The 14,593-nt window shown below is 47.0% G+C and overlaps 2 long non-coding RNA genes across 2 annotated transcripts in view; one reads left to right on the top strand and one right to left on the bottom strand.

The window, feature by feature from the left end:
• Positions 1-1,272: 1,272 nt before the first annotated feature.
• The window catches only part of LOC137204454 (uncharacterized), a 108,409-nt gene continuing 95,088 nt past the window's right edge, over positions 1,273-14,593 (top strand). The window contains exons 1-2 of the long non-coding RNA XR_010933626.1: positions 1,273-1,564; positions 14,089-14,202. This is a non-coding gene — a long non-coding RNA (uncharacterized lncRNA). The remainder of the gene's footprint in view (positions 1,565-14,088; positions 14,203-14,593) is intronic.
• The window catches only part of LOC137204456 (uncharacterized), a 31,822-nt gene continuing 31,295 nt past the window's right edge, over positions 14,067-14,593 (bottom strand). The window contains exon 3 of the long non-coding RNA XR_010933629.1: positions 14,067-14,356. This is a non-coding gene — a long non-coding RNA (uncharacterized lncRNA). The remainder of the gene's footprint in view (positions 14,357-14,593) is intronic.

Genomic DNA, 14,593 nt, shown 5'->3' with positions numbered 1-14,593 from the left:
TCGCCGATTCAAACGTTGAAGCTGGCCCCCCAGGGGGATGGCATGAAGAGATGGGGCCTTTGGAAGGTGACTAGGTTTAGATGAGGTCATGAGGGCAGAGCCCCACCCACCACAGGATCCGTGTCCTTTATAAGAAGAGGAAGGGACTCCAGGGCATCCTCTGTGTCCACCTGTGGGAACACAGTGAGAAGGCTGCCACCACACACTAAGAAGAGGGTTCTCACCAGAAGCTCAATCCTGCCAGCACTTGGTCTTGGACTTTCCAGCCTCCAGAACTGTGAGAAAATTAATTTCTGTTGTTTAAGCCACCCAGTCTATTGTATTTTATTACGGCAGCCTGAGCAGACCCTGTAAAAACATAGGGCAGGTTATGTCACTCCTCTGCTCCAACCCTTCCATGCCTTTCCATTTCTTTCAGAGTCAAGGTTAAATTCTCTGCAGTGGCCTGCCAGGTTCTATGCAATCGTCTCCCATTTCCTATGTGGTGTCCCCCGCCCCCCATTACACCCTCCGTGTGGCTAATTCAGCCAGACAGGCTTTCTTATTGGTTCTCACACAGGTCACTCAGGCTCTCACCTCAAGCCTCTGTACGGGTTTTCCTCAACCTGGAACGCCCTTCCCCGGAAAATCTACAGGACTAATAGCTCCCATCCTTCTCCCACGGATCTGTGTTCAGAAGGTGACCTTTCAGAGCACTGTTGTGAGTCCGTCACCTAAAACTGCACCGTCCCTTAGCTTTTACCTTTCCCACCAGCTCTGACCCTCACACCTGCTTTATTTTCACCTTCTAACACACTATGTAGTTTATTTCTTCGTTACGTTTATTACTCATTAGCTGTGTCCTCCTTCTACAAGTCCAGGAATGCACAGGTGGCTCTCTGACGATTCTGAACCTCTACATTTGACACATAATATTGATATTTGTTAAATGAATGACTGTCCCTGAATCGCAAGGCTTCGAATCCTAAATGTTAAAGCTGGAGATGATCTACCTTTATTTCAGTTTATAGGTGAGGAAACAGACCCAGAGAGGCAAGAGCTGAGGTCATACTCAGATGGCCAGGGACAGAGTACATCGCTAAAAAGGCACATCCTCTACCTATCAAAGGCTTCGCAGGAGCACGTGAGCTTCCAGCAAACAAGCCCTTGCGGAGTGAGTAGTTGCTGCAGCGTTTGGCCACCAGAGGGCACTGATGTGCCAGATTGAAGGCCGAAGCCGACCCGGCGGAGGGCGGGAGGTGGGAGGAGCAGTTACGCGCTCGCTCAGCACCGCCAGAGGGGCAGGGAGAGGAAATGCGGCGGCGTGAGGGAGAGCCGGGCCTCCGCGACCCTCCAAGATATCAGCCAGACCTTGAGTGCTGTAAACCACCTATTAAAACGCCAGCGGAGGGGCTTCCCTTCCCTGGTGGCACAGTGGTTAAGACTCTGCCCTCCGAAAGCAGAGGGCCCGGTTCGGTGCCTGGTCAGGGAACTAGATCCCACACGCATGCCGCAACTGAGTTCCCACGCCACAGCTAAGGAGCCAGTCTGCCACAGCTAAGACCCGGTGCAACCAAATTAAAAAGTAAGTATTAAAAAATAAATAAAAATAAAAGTGAGGGCTTCCCTGGTGGCGCAGTGGTTGAGAGTCCGCCTGCTGGTGCAGGGGATACGGGTTCGTGCCCCGGTCCGGGAAGATCCCACGTGCCGCGGAGCGGCTGGGCCCGTGAGCCATGGCCGCTGAGCCTGCGCGTCCGGAGCCTGTGCTCCGCAACGGGAGAGGCCACAACAGTGAGAGGCCCGTGTACCGCAAAAAAAAAAAAAAAAAAAAGTGATGTTTAAAAAAAAGTGCCATTGGAGAATTATGATGGAGACTGGTGGAATTCACAATCCATTTTAATAAGCACTGAGAGGCTCTTGGCTCCCGTCTGTTTACTCCTTTAATTAGCAAAGAGGGATGACGGCTTGTGTTCGCTGCTCCCGGTGGGGCTGGGTGTCTGGGTGTTTGCAGGAGCCCTCCTGCCTGCCACAGGAGCAGGATGGAGGAAGGAGGTATTTCGGTGACTCTGAAACAAAGTCCTAAACTTTACACGTCAAGCAATGAGATGTAAACCAGGCTCATTTTTGTTTGAATGGTATTTCATTGCTCATGGCTCAGAATAGCCTGACATTATAAGAGCCGGGGCCAGGATGCAGTCCAGATGTTCACGGAACTCGACATACACGAGAGCATTTGGCCTTCACAATGTGCCCCTGCAGTAGACACTGTGATCCCCATTTTACAGCTGAGGGACCTGAATTCACAGAGGTGTAGGCAGAAGAGATGAGATCTGACCTTGGATTGTTTTATTCCGATGCTCTTTGGCTTAACCACTACGGGATAACTGCCCGGTTCTCAGCCTGAGCAACATATTAAAATCATCTGGTGCATTAGTCTGGGTTCCACCGAAGAAGCAGAACCGATTGGAGATATATATTAAGAAATGTGGGGACTTCCTTGGTGGTACAGTGGTTAAGACTCCGCACTTCCACTGCAAGGGGCGTTGGTTTGATCCCTGGTCGGGGAACTAAGATCCCGCATGCTGCACACCTCAGCCACAAAAAAAGGAAAAAGAAAACAGAAATGTATTTCACGGATTGGCTTCTGCAGTCATGGGGGCCAGCTGGGAAAGTCTGACATCCGCAGGGCATGTTACCAGGAGCTGCAGGCTGGAACCCTTGGGCGTGAGCTGCAGCTGTTGTCCACAGGCAGGATTTCTTCTTCATCAGGGAATCCTCAGCTCTGCTCTTAAAACCTTTCAACGGATTGAACCAGGCTCACCCAGATTTAGTCTCCCTTACTGAAAGTTAACTGATGAAGGACTTGAATCATATCTGCAAAACACCTGCACAGCAACACCTAAGGTAATGTTGATTGACTAACTGAGGGCTGTAGCTGTCTCAGTTCAGGCTGCCATAACACAATACCACAGACCTGCTTATCGACAACAGAAATTTTATTTCTCGCGGTTCTGGGGGCTGGAAATTCGGGTTCAGAGTGTCAGTGTTGTCAGGTTCCATTGAGAGCCTGCTTCCAGGTTAGACTGTCGACTTCTTATATCTTCACGTGGCAGAAAGAGAGAAGAAACAAGCTCTTTCTTGTCCTGTAAGGGCACAGATTCCATTCATGAGGGCTCCACCTCCCTGACTCATCTAATCCTAAGCAGCTCCCACAGGTGCCATCTCCTAACACCATCACATTGGAGGGTAGGGTTTTAACTTAGGAATTCTGGGGGAGCACAGATTTTCAGTCCTTAACAGTAGCCTGGCCAGGTTGACACATTAAGAACACCACTGTACTGTGAAGGCTTTTAAAAGTAGACTCCTTGAACCCCATCCCAGACCAGAAGTGGAATTATTGGGTCATATGGTAGTCATTTCTTCCTAATAGATCGATTCCTTGTAAATCAATTCAAAACCATGTTTGAAAGTGTCACAAATTGTCTGAAATTCTGTCCAAGGGCACTTTGCTGTCTCTCATACATGCTTCTCAGTTTCCTTAAGTATGTCATTTATCTAAAGAGCCAGTAATAGAAGTTAAGAGAATACTTCTAACAGCTTCGAGCTTGTTCCATTTCTGAAAATAACCAGTTTGCTCTCTTTTACCAGTGTGGTTTAGTCCTTTTCTATCAAATTTAATGGCCTCAGTCCCCACTTGCCCAAATTACAGGGCATCCTGTACCTCTCCCTAAGACACGCCTGAGAAAAATTGCCCAAGAATCCCAGGATTTACTCACCTCAGAGGGGCCTGTCTTGCTTCCAAACAATAGGTTAAAATCAGAGCCAGAGAAGTCAGTCATCTATAGACAGGCTGCAGCTCCTGCCAAGTTCTTTTGCTACAGGGTACTGTGTCCCTGTGGTTCACCGTCCTTGCTTTCACCACTCCCAATGAAGGCAAATGCCATAGTGACATTTTGTTCTGAGGGAGGACAAAAGACAGTCTCAGAGCTCTGTCTATCTGAAGCTTATAGCCTCCAAAGGGGGTTTACACTCAGCACCACAAGATGCTCTCTTTGCCTGGGTGGCTTTACTGGGGGTACTTTGGGCCTCGGCCAAACAATCTGCCAAGCCAGCCCCCAAATGGACCTTGCAGTGGGGGAACTGGGCCCAGGTTATTGTCCAGTCTCAGACTCCCCTAGAACTGGGTTCCTTGTTGGGGGCTCTTGGTGTCCTTTCCCTTCTGACTCATCTCAGTCTGTTGGAGACATTCTATCATGTTGCATTCTCGAAAGGGAAGAAGTTAGGGGACTATACCTCTTTCTTTCCCAGGTAGCAACTTGGTCCCTATTCAACTTTACCCATATTCCTCCAAGTGACCACTTTGCATAGCAAGGGATATAGGGAGACAGTTGTTCAGGTCACAAAGGTCCCAGGGTAATTAGTGACTTAAACCAGAATCACCGTGAGGTGTCACTCAAGTGACCGTACAGGGACGACTAGTGTATCCACCTAGACAGAGAACTAACTACCTGATCCTTTTTTTTTTTCCTGGCAGCTTCTAAAAGTACTGCTTAGTCAGGCTCCTAAGAATTCAGTCTCTAAATTCTGAAGGGGCTCAAGCTTCCGCTAGGAACTCTGGTCAGAACGGAGTGGAGTCACATGACAGAAGTCAGGGATTTTAACAGGCGCTGGGCTTTCTTCTGGCATCCCTCCCTCCTGGTGTGATCTGTGTGCAACCGGGCTGGGAGAGTACACGTGGGAAGCCCCCAGTTTCATGGACGTGGCCCTCCCTCAGAAGGCCGGGGGGTTGGGGCAGACCCAGGAAAGCAGCTGAAAGCACGCTGTCCTCCATCTCTTCTCTGGCACATTGATAGGTGGTAAGATGGGGCTTGGGATGTCACACCGAGGCCACGATGGTACATCAGAAGATGGGACCGTGCCCCCCACTTGTCCTCTCGCATAGCTCTTCTGAGGTTAATTTCAATCCTTTCCCCTTTGGCGAGTGCCAGTCCTCACTTAGCCCCACGAACCCTCCTCTTGGCTTCCATCACAGGTGCCAAGTCCAAATCTCTTTCAAAGGAGTGTTTCTGGAGCAGTGGGTCATGGTGGGGTTGGAGGGAAGGAGGATAAAGGGGGAGAGATTAGACATTGCCCTAGACCTGGGACCTGGGCCTTTGACAAGAGGTTTAGTGACTTAAACCAGAATTACCCTGAGGTGCCACTCAAGTCGCCCAAACCCCTTTCTCCGGTTTGGGCTCTTTGCTGCAGAACCGCTCACTGCTTCTGAAGCAGCCCAAGTGTTTGTCAAGGACCTCCTCAGATTAAGGCCTCACTGCTGAGAGCTGCAGCTCCCGCAGAGGCCTGCAGTGGTTTGCAGAACAGATTCAGTGCCATCTCCCTGGACACAGGGACGGTGTGTGAATTTCTTCCATCTTCCTAGGAGAGGTTTCCAAAAGTTTTCCAAGGCCCCTTTCAGCTGTGGTCTAAACGCAGGGCCTTGGCACCCCTCCAGGGAGGACCCTCATTTACTTTGGCACCTGGACCACTTGCTATTCTGTCCCAGGCTCAGAATGTATGGAATAGGGCTTTGCTGGGAGGCACACGGCGGTACTTCTCTGTGCTGTCGGGATGGATGGAGACTGGCGGCGCAAGCCATCGGGGAACTCCCATTCTCACCCCCGGAATTCCTCCCCTGTTGGCTTTGAGGTAGAAGGGAGTCGCCCACCAAAGAACGTTCGATGAGGGATTCGCGCTGGTTGGATTGTAGACGATCTTAAATTTTCCTCAAATTTTCCTTGCCGATATTTTTTCCCTCCAAAATTGGAGAAAATGTGTCGCGTTCCTTTTGTAAAATCTATTCAAAAGGTGGCATGAAAGACTGATTTTCACAAACCAGGAAATCGAGTTTTTTCTTCAGGGTCACGGTTCACACAGCCTGGTGAGGCCAAATACCCGCCCGACGCGGGGATGCTGGGCCCGCTTCAGAGCGCTCTCTAAACGTGCAAGTTGGACGGTTCGTTTACTCGTTTATTTGGGGCAGGAAGAGGGGAGGAGGACTTGCCAGGACCCCGTTCTTTTACCTTAGCCCCTCCCAGGCATATGTTCATTTCCTGAGTGCCGTGAAGGTGATCAGCTGTGCTTCGGCCCGGGGTATCAGCCCAAGCTTCTCTCGCCCGTTTCCTCCCCGGAAAAACAATGGGTCAGCGCTCAGCAGAGATCTCACAGGCGCTCCGGCCATCACCGTTCGCGGAAGCACTGCTGTGTTTCACCCGAAGCCTCATCCGTGCATCTCGTCCTGGCAGATTTCCCGGCTGAACCACCAGAGCCGGTCCTGCTTCTGGGCACTTGCTGAACCACTGAGGCTGCGGCTGTGGCAGGCGGTAGCTCAGAGGTCGGGGTTTCTGGCACCGTTTCCCCTCCTTCGTCCCCCCATAGTCACTTGCTCATTTCTCTCCGAGGGAGGGCACCCAGAATTAGTTTTCAAATTTATGGAATTTTATAAACCGTTTTATCCTTGTGCTTTACTTCTTGGCCTTTTGGTTGGCATCGGCAGGGAGTGGGGCTGGGGAAAGGTGGGCTGGCGGTGGGAGGGCATAGAGACGGAGTGCTTTCTCAAGGGTGATGGCAAGAAGCTCGGTCCCCATTCTCTCCTCCTGATACCTTGATATCCGTTGCTTATATTTACGCATAGGGTAAAACCCTGAGAAGGAAGGTAACCTAGAGTTTAGACGATTTCATTTTAATAATTAAAAGAATTTTTTTGTTTGTTTTGTTTTTGTGGTTTTGGGGTTTTTTTGCGGTACGTGGGCCTCTCACTGCTGTGGCCTCTCCCGTTGCGGAGCACAGGCTCCGGACGTGCAGGCTCAGCGGCCATGGCTCACGGGCCCAGCCGCTCCGCGGCACGTGGGATCTTCCCGGACCGGGGCACGAACCCTTGTCCCCTGCATCGGCAGGCGGACTCTCAACCACTGCGCCACCAGGGATGCCCTAAAAGCATCTTTTTCTTCTTCTTTTTCTTTCTTTGTGTGTGTAGATGAGAGCGTTCACTTTGAATATATCTGCCTTACATGCATTCCTTTTTGCTCCGGTTGTATTGAACTATAATTGACATATAACATTATATTAGCTTTAGGTGTACAACAGGGTGATTTGGTGTATGTATACATTGAGAAATGATCACCACAGGAAGTTTAGTTAACATCCATCACCTCGCATAGTTGCAGAGTTTTTTTTTCTTTTGATGAGAACTTTTAAGTTCTACTCTCTTAGCAACTTTCAAATCCTGTCAGTTTTTTGTTTGTTTGTGTTTGTTTGTTTGTTTCCTTAATGAGGTGCACCTGTCAGCCCCTCCCGGCTCCCCCAGCATCAGGGTGGACTCCTGAGCCTGTATAGTTACCACGAGACACTGCAGTGATATGTCTACTTGTCTGTTTCTCTCGCTAGACTGAGGACAGAGGCTGGGGATTCAGCATGATTTCTCCAGCACCCAGCACAGTGCCTGGCACACACCAGGGCTCAGTAGATATTTGTTGGATGAACAGAACACATCAGGAAAGTATGCCAGCACCTTTTTTTTTTTTTCTTTTTCAAAAGGCTACCCCAAGGGAGAGTGAAATTGGGCAAAAAGCAAATGCACAGCCTCTGGACCTTAGGAGGCCACTCTGGCCTGTCTTCTGGTCTGGATTTCAGGACACGAGTCTACAAGCGGTATAACCCAATGAGGGCAGACAGCCTGGTCTTTATGGTCAGTAGCCCAGTCGTCAGTGGGTCAGTCGTCCCATCCAGCACTGCCCATGCAAATGCACAAGCGTTTCCTCTTTGACTCACTCACTTGACCAAGGCGTGGGCAGGACCACAGGAACATCCAGCACAGATTCTGAAGTCTGCCATTGTATTCTCCTGTGAGCGGGCATTGTGCAGACAGGACCTTCCCCTTTCTTGACTTTTAAGGCCGCATGCATTTGTGTTTTGCACACTGCCCCGCAGGAGGCGGAAGCCATGGTGGGGCGAGGTGGGAGAACAGCCGAGGCCCCTGCGATCCCACAGCAGCAGCACGTGCAGCTTAGGGGCCCATGCTCGTGTCGGGGTGACTGTCTCCCTGGCGTGAGCCTCACAGATACGTGCCTGGTGTGTAGACAGGTCTAGGCCAACCTCAGGCTAATGCTGGAATTACCTCTGGACAGGGGTTCTGAACTCAGAGGGTCCATAAACTTGAATAGAAGAATTATATCCTTTTGCTTCCACTAACCTCTAACTGAAATTTAGCCTTTGCTTCAATCACGAATGTAATGACATCATCTGTGATGTTGTCACCAACACAAACTACAGGTGTGTGCATGTCACTTCACAGTGCCTACAGATCTTCCACAATGTCTTTTCCAGTCATTGGTACTTAGAAATTATGTAACTATTAGACCCACTGGTCGATCTTGTTTTCTAATGCATGACTAAAGGAGCCCTCGTGTTACTATAGGTATTTGTCAGGGTTCTCCAGAGAAACAAAACCAGTAGAGAAGGGATATGTGTGTGTGTGTGTGTGTGTGTGTGTGTGTGTGTGTATTTATTATGAAGAATTGGCTCATATAGTTATGGAGGCTGAGTCTGCCATCTGTAAGCTGGACACCCAGGAAAGTCAGGTACTACCTGGTGGCGTAGCTCTCAGAAGCAGAGGACAGTAAGTCCCAGTTGAGGTCAGGAGAAGACTGATGTCAGCTCACCTGTCAGGCAGAGAGTGAATTCTCCCTTCCTCCGCCTCTTTTCTGTTTTTGTGTTTTTAAAAATAATAACTAAATGTTTAATTTTAAAATGATACATTATAAAGAAATCACTAAAAGAATAAAACAATAATTTGTTTATAAAATATTCATTATAAGGGTCCTTGGAAGAATAAACTCAAATAGATTTGAATATAATTCAAATTATGAAAATATGATTTACTGCAAAGTTTTTAGGAATATATATGCAGCATATGATAAAATATACCTTCAAAGGTAAATCTTCTGATGTTTTGTGCTGACCTCAAAGTTAAATAAAATGTAAAGAACTGTAATTCTATGTATTTTAGATATACATTTTAAAGCATTATTTTGAGAAGATATACACAGACTTCACCAGACAGCCAAAAGAATTTATGACACCAAAAAATGTTAAGAACCGACGTGAGAACAACTCTGCTGTGTGGCCACCAGCCTCTGGCCACTTGACTGGAGGAAACAAATCCCTCTCAAAATTCTGTTGTATATTCTTTTAATACATTGAAAGGAAGGAGGGGTGTACCAATTATCAATTTATTGCCCCTCAACTCTGAATTCACCTTCCTTGACTTAGCCACGGAGCCCGGCACTGTAAACTTTTCTCCTTTGTAGCTGGCGTGATGCTAAACCTTGTCAGTGGAGGGCGATAGAGGGACCACTGCAGGAGGAAGGGGTTTCTCTTCCCAGCAGCCAGCATGCTTGTGTTCTTTTCTTCGTGCTTCTGTTCTGCGTGGCTACCAGTGACATGGGGTGGTGGTGGGGATCCTCTGGGGCTCACTGGGGCACTTCAGCAAACTAATTGGGCTGCAACCACACCTTCCCCAATGAGGTCTAAATTCCAGTTTGAGGAGGAGGCTTCCTGTATTCATTTCCTAGGGATGCCATAACAAACAGAAATGTATGGTATCAGATTTCTAGAGGCTGGAAGTCTGAGCTGAAGCTGTCGACGGGCTTGGTTCGTTCTGAGAGCTGGGAGCGAATCTATTCCATGTTTCTGGTAGTTTCTGGCAATCCTTGGCTCATAGAAGCATCACCCGCATCTCTCCCTTCATCTTCACACGGAACATGCTCTGCCTGTGTCTGTGTCAGTGTCCAAACCTCCCCCCCCATTTTTTTTTTGCGGTACGCGGGCCTCTCACCGTTGTGGCCTCTCCCGTTGCGGAGCACAGGCTCTGGACGCACAGGCCCAATGGCCACGGCTCACGGGCCCAGCCACTCCACGGCATGTGGGATCTTCCCGGACCGGGGCACGAACCTGCATCCCCCGCATCGGCAGGCGGACTCCCAAGCACTGTGCCACCAGGGATGCCCCAAACCCCCCCTTTTTATATATGACACAAGTCATTCTGGTTTAGGGTCCCACTCTACCCCAGTATAACCTTATCCTAACAACTAATTACATCTGCGGTGACCATAAGGTCATTCCAAATAAGGTCACATTCCGAGGTTCTGGGGTTTAGGACTTCAACATATGGATTTGGGGGACACAGTTCAACCCATAACACCACACTTTTTTTAATATATAAATATTTATTTTTTTATGTTAATAAAAATGTATTAAAATCCTACTAATTGTATAACCTATTTTTGGTGATATGGATATATTTTTTTCTCTATTTTTTTTAAACATCTTTATTGGAGTATAATTGCTTTACAATGGTGTGTTAGTTTCTGCTGTATAACAAGGTGAATCAGTTATACATATACATATGTTCCCATATCTCTTCCCTCTTGCATCTCCCTCCCTCCCACCCTCCCTATCCCACCCCTCTAGGTGGTCACAAAGCCCCAAGCTGATCTCCCTGTGCTATGCAGCTGCTTCCCACTAGCTATCTATTTTACGTTTGGTAGTGTATATATGTCCATGCCACTCTCGCGCTTTGTCACAGTTTACCCTTCCCCCTCCCCGAATCCTCAAGTCCATTCTCTAGTAGGTCTGTGTCTTTATTCCCATCTTGCCCCTAGGTTCTTCATGAGCATTTTTTTTTTTTTTTTAGATTCCATATATATGTGTTAGCATACAGTATTTGTTTTACTCTTTCTGACTTACTTCACTCTGTATGACAGACTCTAGGTCCATCCACCTCACTACAAATAACTCAATTTCATTTCTTTTTATGGCTGAGTAATATTCCATTGTATATATGTGCCACATCTTTATCCATTCATCTGTTGATGGACACTTAGGTTGCTTCCATGTCCTGGCTATTGTAAATAGAGCAGCAATGAACATTGTGGTACATGACTCTTTTTGAATTATGGTTTTCTCAGGGTATATGCCCAGTAGTGGGATTGCTGGGTCGTATGGTAATTCTATTTGTAGTTTTTTAAGGAACCTCCATACAGTTCCCCATAGTGGCTGTATCAATTTACATTCCCACCAACAGTGCAAGAGGGTTCCCTTTTCTCCACACCCTCTCCAGCATTTATTGTTTGTAGATTTTTTGATGATGGCCATTCTGACAGGTGTGAGATGATATCTCATTGTAGTTTTGATTTGCATTTCTCTAATGATTAATGATGTTGAGCATTCTTTCATGTGTTTGTTGGCAATCTGTATATCTTCTTTGGAGAAATGTCTATATAGGTCTTCTGCCCATTTTTGGATTGGGTTGTTTGTTTTTTTGATATTGAGCTGCATGAGCTGCTTGTAAATTTTGGAGATTAATCCTTTGTCAGTTGCTTCGTTTGCAAATATTTTCTACCATTCTGAGGGTTATTTTTTCGTCTTGTTTATGGTTTCCTTTGCTGTGCAAAAGCTTTTAAGTTTCATTAGGTCCCATTTGTTTATTTTTGTTTTTATTTCCATTTCTCTAGGACGTAACACCACCACCCTTTTAAATTTGCTCCTCCCCTCAGTATTCCCTCACTCAGCCGTAGGGTATTCTTCAGAGATATTTTTTGCCCCTTTATAGCTAACACCCTTCTTTGTTTGTTTTATCGTTTATTTTACTAAAGTACAGTTGATTTACAATGTTGTGTTAATTTCTGCTGTACAGCAAAGTGATTCAGTCATACATATATATATATTTCTTTTCTTTTTTTTTTTTGCGGTATGCGGGCCTCTCACTGTTGTGGCCTCTCCCGTTGCGGAGCACAGGCTCCGGACGCACAGGCCCAGCGGCCGTGGCTCACAGGCCCAGCCACTCTGCAGCATGTGGGGTCTTCCCGGACTGGGGCACGAACCCGTGTCCCCTGCATCAGCAGGCAGACTCTCAACCACTGTGCCACCAGGGAAGCCCTTCCTTTTCTTTTTTTAAAAAAATAATTTATTTATTTATTTTTGGCTGTGTTGGGTCTTCGTTGCTGCACGTGGGCTTTCTCTAGTTGCAGTGAGCGGGGGCTACTCTTCATGGAGGTGCTCAGGCTTCTCACTGCGGTGGCTTCTCTTGTTGTGGAGCACGGGCTCTAGGCACAGTAGTTGTGGCTCGTGGGCTCTAGAGCGCAGGCTCTGTAGTTTTGGCTCAGGGGCCTAGTTGCTCTGCGGCATGTGGGATCCTCCTGGACCAGGGCTCAAACCCATGTCCCTGCACTGGCAGGCAGATTCTTACCCACTGTGCCACCAGGGAAGCCCTATATTCTTTTTCATATTCTTTTCCATTATGGTTTATTACAGGATATTGAATATAGTTCTCTGCGCTATACAGCAGGACCTTGTTTATCCGTTCTATATATAATAGTTTACATCTTAACACCCTTGTTACTAGGTAATTATTCTCTACTAGTATAACTTCTCTAAGTTAAACTTCTCCTTTCTCCTGACTGAACCCTAATGGATATGAAAGTAAAGGAAACTAACAGAAGAGGTGCCAGGAACTTTACTTTTAATCTTTCCTCAACCTCATGAGGTAGGGATTTTTCTCACACTCATTGATAAAGCGATTATGTAGCTTTCCCAAGTGCCACGCTTGGGGAGTGGCAGTGCTGGAGCTTAAACTTTTGTTTTGTTTTTTGTTTTATTCCAAAGGCTGAGCATCCTCTACTGCCCAGTGCAGCTTCCATACTGAAGATGCCTGTGTGGGTCTCCAGCAGGCTGGTCTTGTCCCCACCATGATGGTCACAGTCTCCATCCAACAAAAATGTTGGCTTCCTTCATTTGCTCATTTATTCATTCAACAAATATTCACATTGTGTATATTTACTACTACATGCTAAGTTCTATATGCTAAGGGACACAGAGAGGGCTGAAGCCCTGACTTCCAAGAGCTGAAATTAAAATGGCAGAGGCTGACAAGTGGGAAACATGTGTTAGATGCTGTGGAAAAGCTTCCTTAAGAAAGTGATGCCTGAACTGAGGTTTGGAAAAGAGCAAACCAGGAAAAGAATGAGGGAAGTGTATTCCAGACAGAAGAAAGAGTAGGGACAAAGGCATGAAAAGAACTGGGCATGGTTTCTTAGGGAGACCGTATCAGCAATGGTTGAAGGAATTGAGAACATTAAACCTATAAAAACGAATATATTTCTCAACACACAGGATTCCTATGCCCTTAAAATGCTTGTGGTCCAAAAACCATGCACGGTTGTGATAGACAGTCATGATCCCAGAATGTCAGCTAGGCAGCAAACCTAGAGATTCTCAATGTCCTCATGTGGAAGGAGATAAAATACGGAAAGTTCACATCTGATATTAAGATCATAGCTGTGCACATGGGGGAGTATCAAGGGCCACACTGTGGCTCTTTGCTAGGCCAGCCTGGAGATCCCGAGGGCCAAGTCTTACCTTCCTAAGCGATTCTTGAAAAGTGATACTTCACAGAATCAGTGTTCCCCATATGTTTTGACCTTACACGCTTGTCAGTTACAAAGTTTTGACTGCACCCCACAAACACAGATTATGTAAGTATATCACTATACTAATGTACTGTACCCATCATGAAACATAAGTGAGATTTAAAAGTATGAGATGAAGACTAAATAAACAATTTAAATCCATTGTCTTTACTTATTAGTGATGCCAAAAGCCCTTGACCTATCTCCCATGAGAAGTACCATTTTTCGTGAGAGCACCCTGAGTATACATACTTCACTTCTGAAAAATCTTGATTTACATTTGGTGATACAGGGATTTGAAGGCTTATTTATAAGCCTGGTCTTCATGGCATTAGCAGCTGAAGCAGATCCCTCACAAAGATGCAAATGGAAGAAGTCATCCTTGGCTGAGTTTACGAAGTTATGATAACCGTCAGTAGCTCAGTGAGGCCAAATGGTGCCTGACGGCAATATAATAATGCCCTGTCTTCCTAGACTTGCCCAGAAATGAATAAATACATATAAAGGGGTATTCATGTGTTCAATGTTCAACAAATGTAAAATTATTAAGTCGGTGCAAAATTGCAATGAAAAACTCTCTTACTGGTGTCTTTGTTGGTCCTCATAGCTGACACTGAGAACAGACGGACCTTTGCACCGCCTTCATCGTCACTGGCAGGGTTTGCTGTTTGACGTGGCAGCCGACTTCCCACAGGGCAATCGAGTCATCCAGGAGGGCAAGGTAGGAGCTGCAGGAGCCTTTCCTGACCTGGCCTCCCAAGTCACACACCAGTACTTTCATTGTATTCCATTTGCCACACGGGTCCGCGTAGGAGGGAACGACACAGGGCAGAAACATCAGGAAGCGTGGATCACTGCGGACTGTTTGAGGCTGGCTACCACAGAATAGGGCAGAAAAAGGAGAGAAGGTGCTGAAAAAAATATGTATCTCTATGACAGCCAGAAAACAGAGGATCCAACTTAACAAAGTAACAGAAAAGTCCCAGGATGACACTGTGTCGCAGGCTTAACAAGCACGCAGAGCAGACTGTATGAGGAGTCTGCTGAGGGGGGCAGGCGGGAGTCCTCCAGGAAAAATAAATAAACAAATAAAGAAAAAGATAGAAAGACCC

Source organism: Pseudorca crassidens, chromosome 13 (genome assembly GCF_039906515.1).
Source record: "Pseudorca crassidens isolate mPseCra1 chromosome 13, mPseCra1.hap1, whole genome shotgun sequence".
NCBI classification, from domain to species: Eukaryota; Metazoa; Chordata; class Mammalia; order Artiodactyla; family Delphinidae; genus Pseudorca; species Pseudorca crassidens.
Note: the sequence above shows the minus strand (reverse complement) of the source record. Positions and strands in the feature narration are given on the sequence as shown.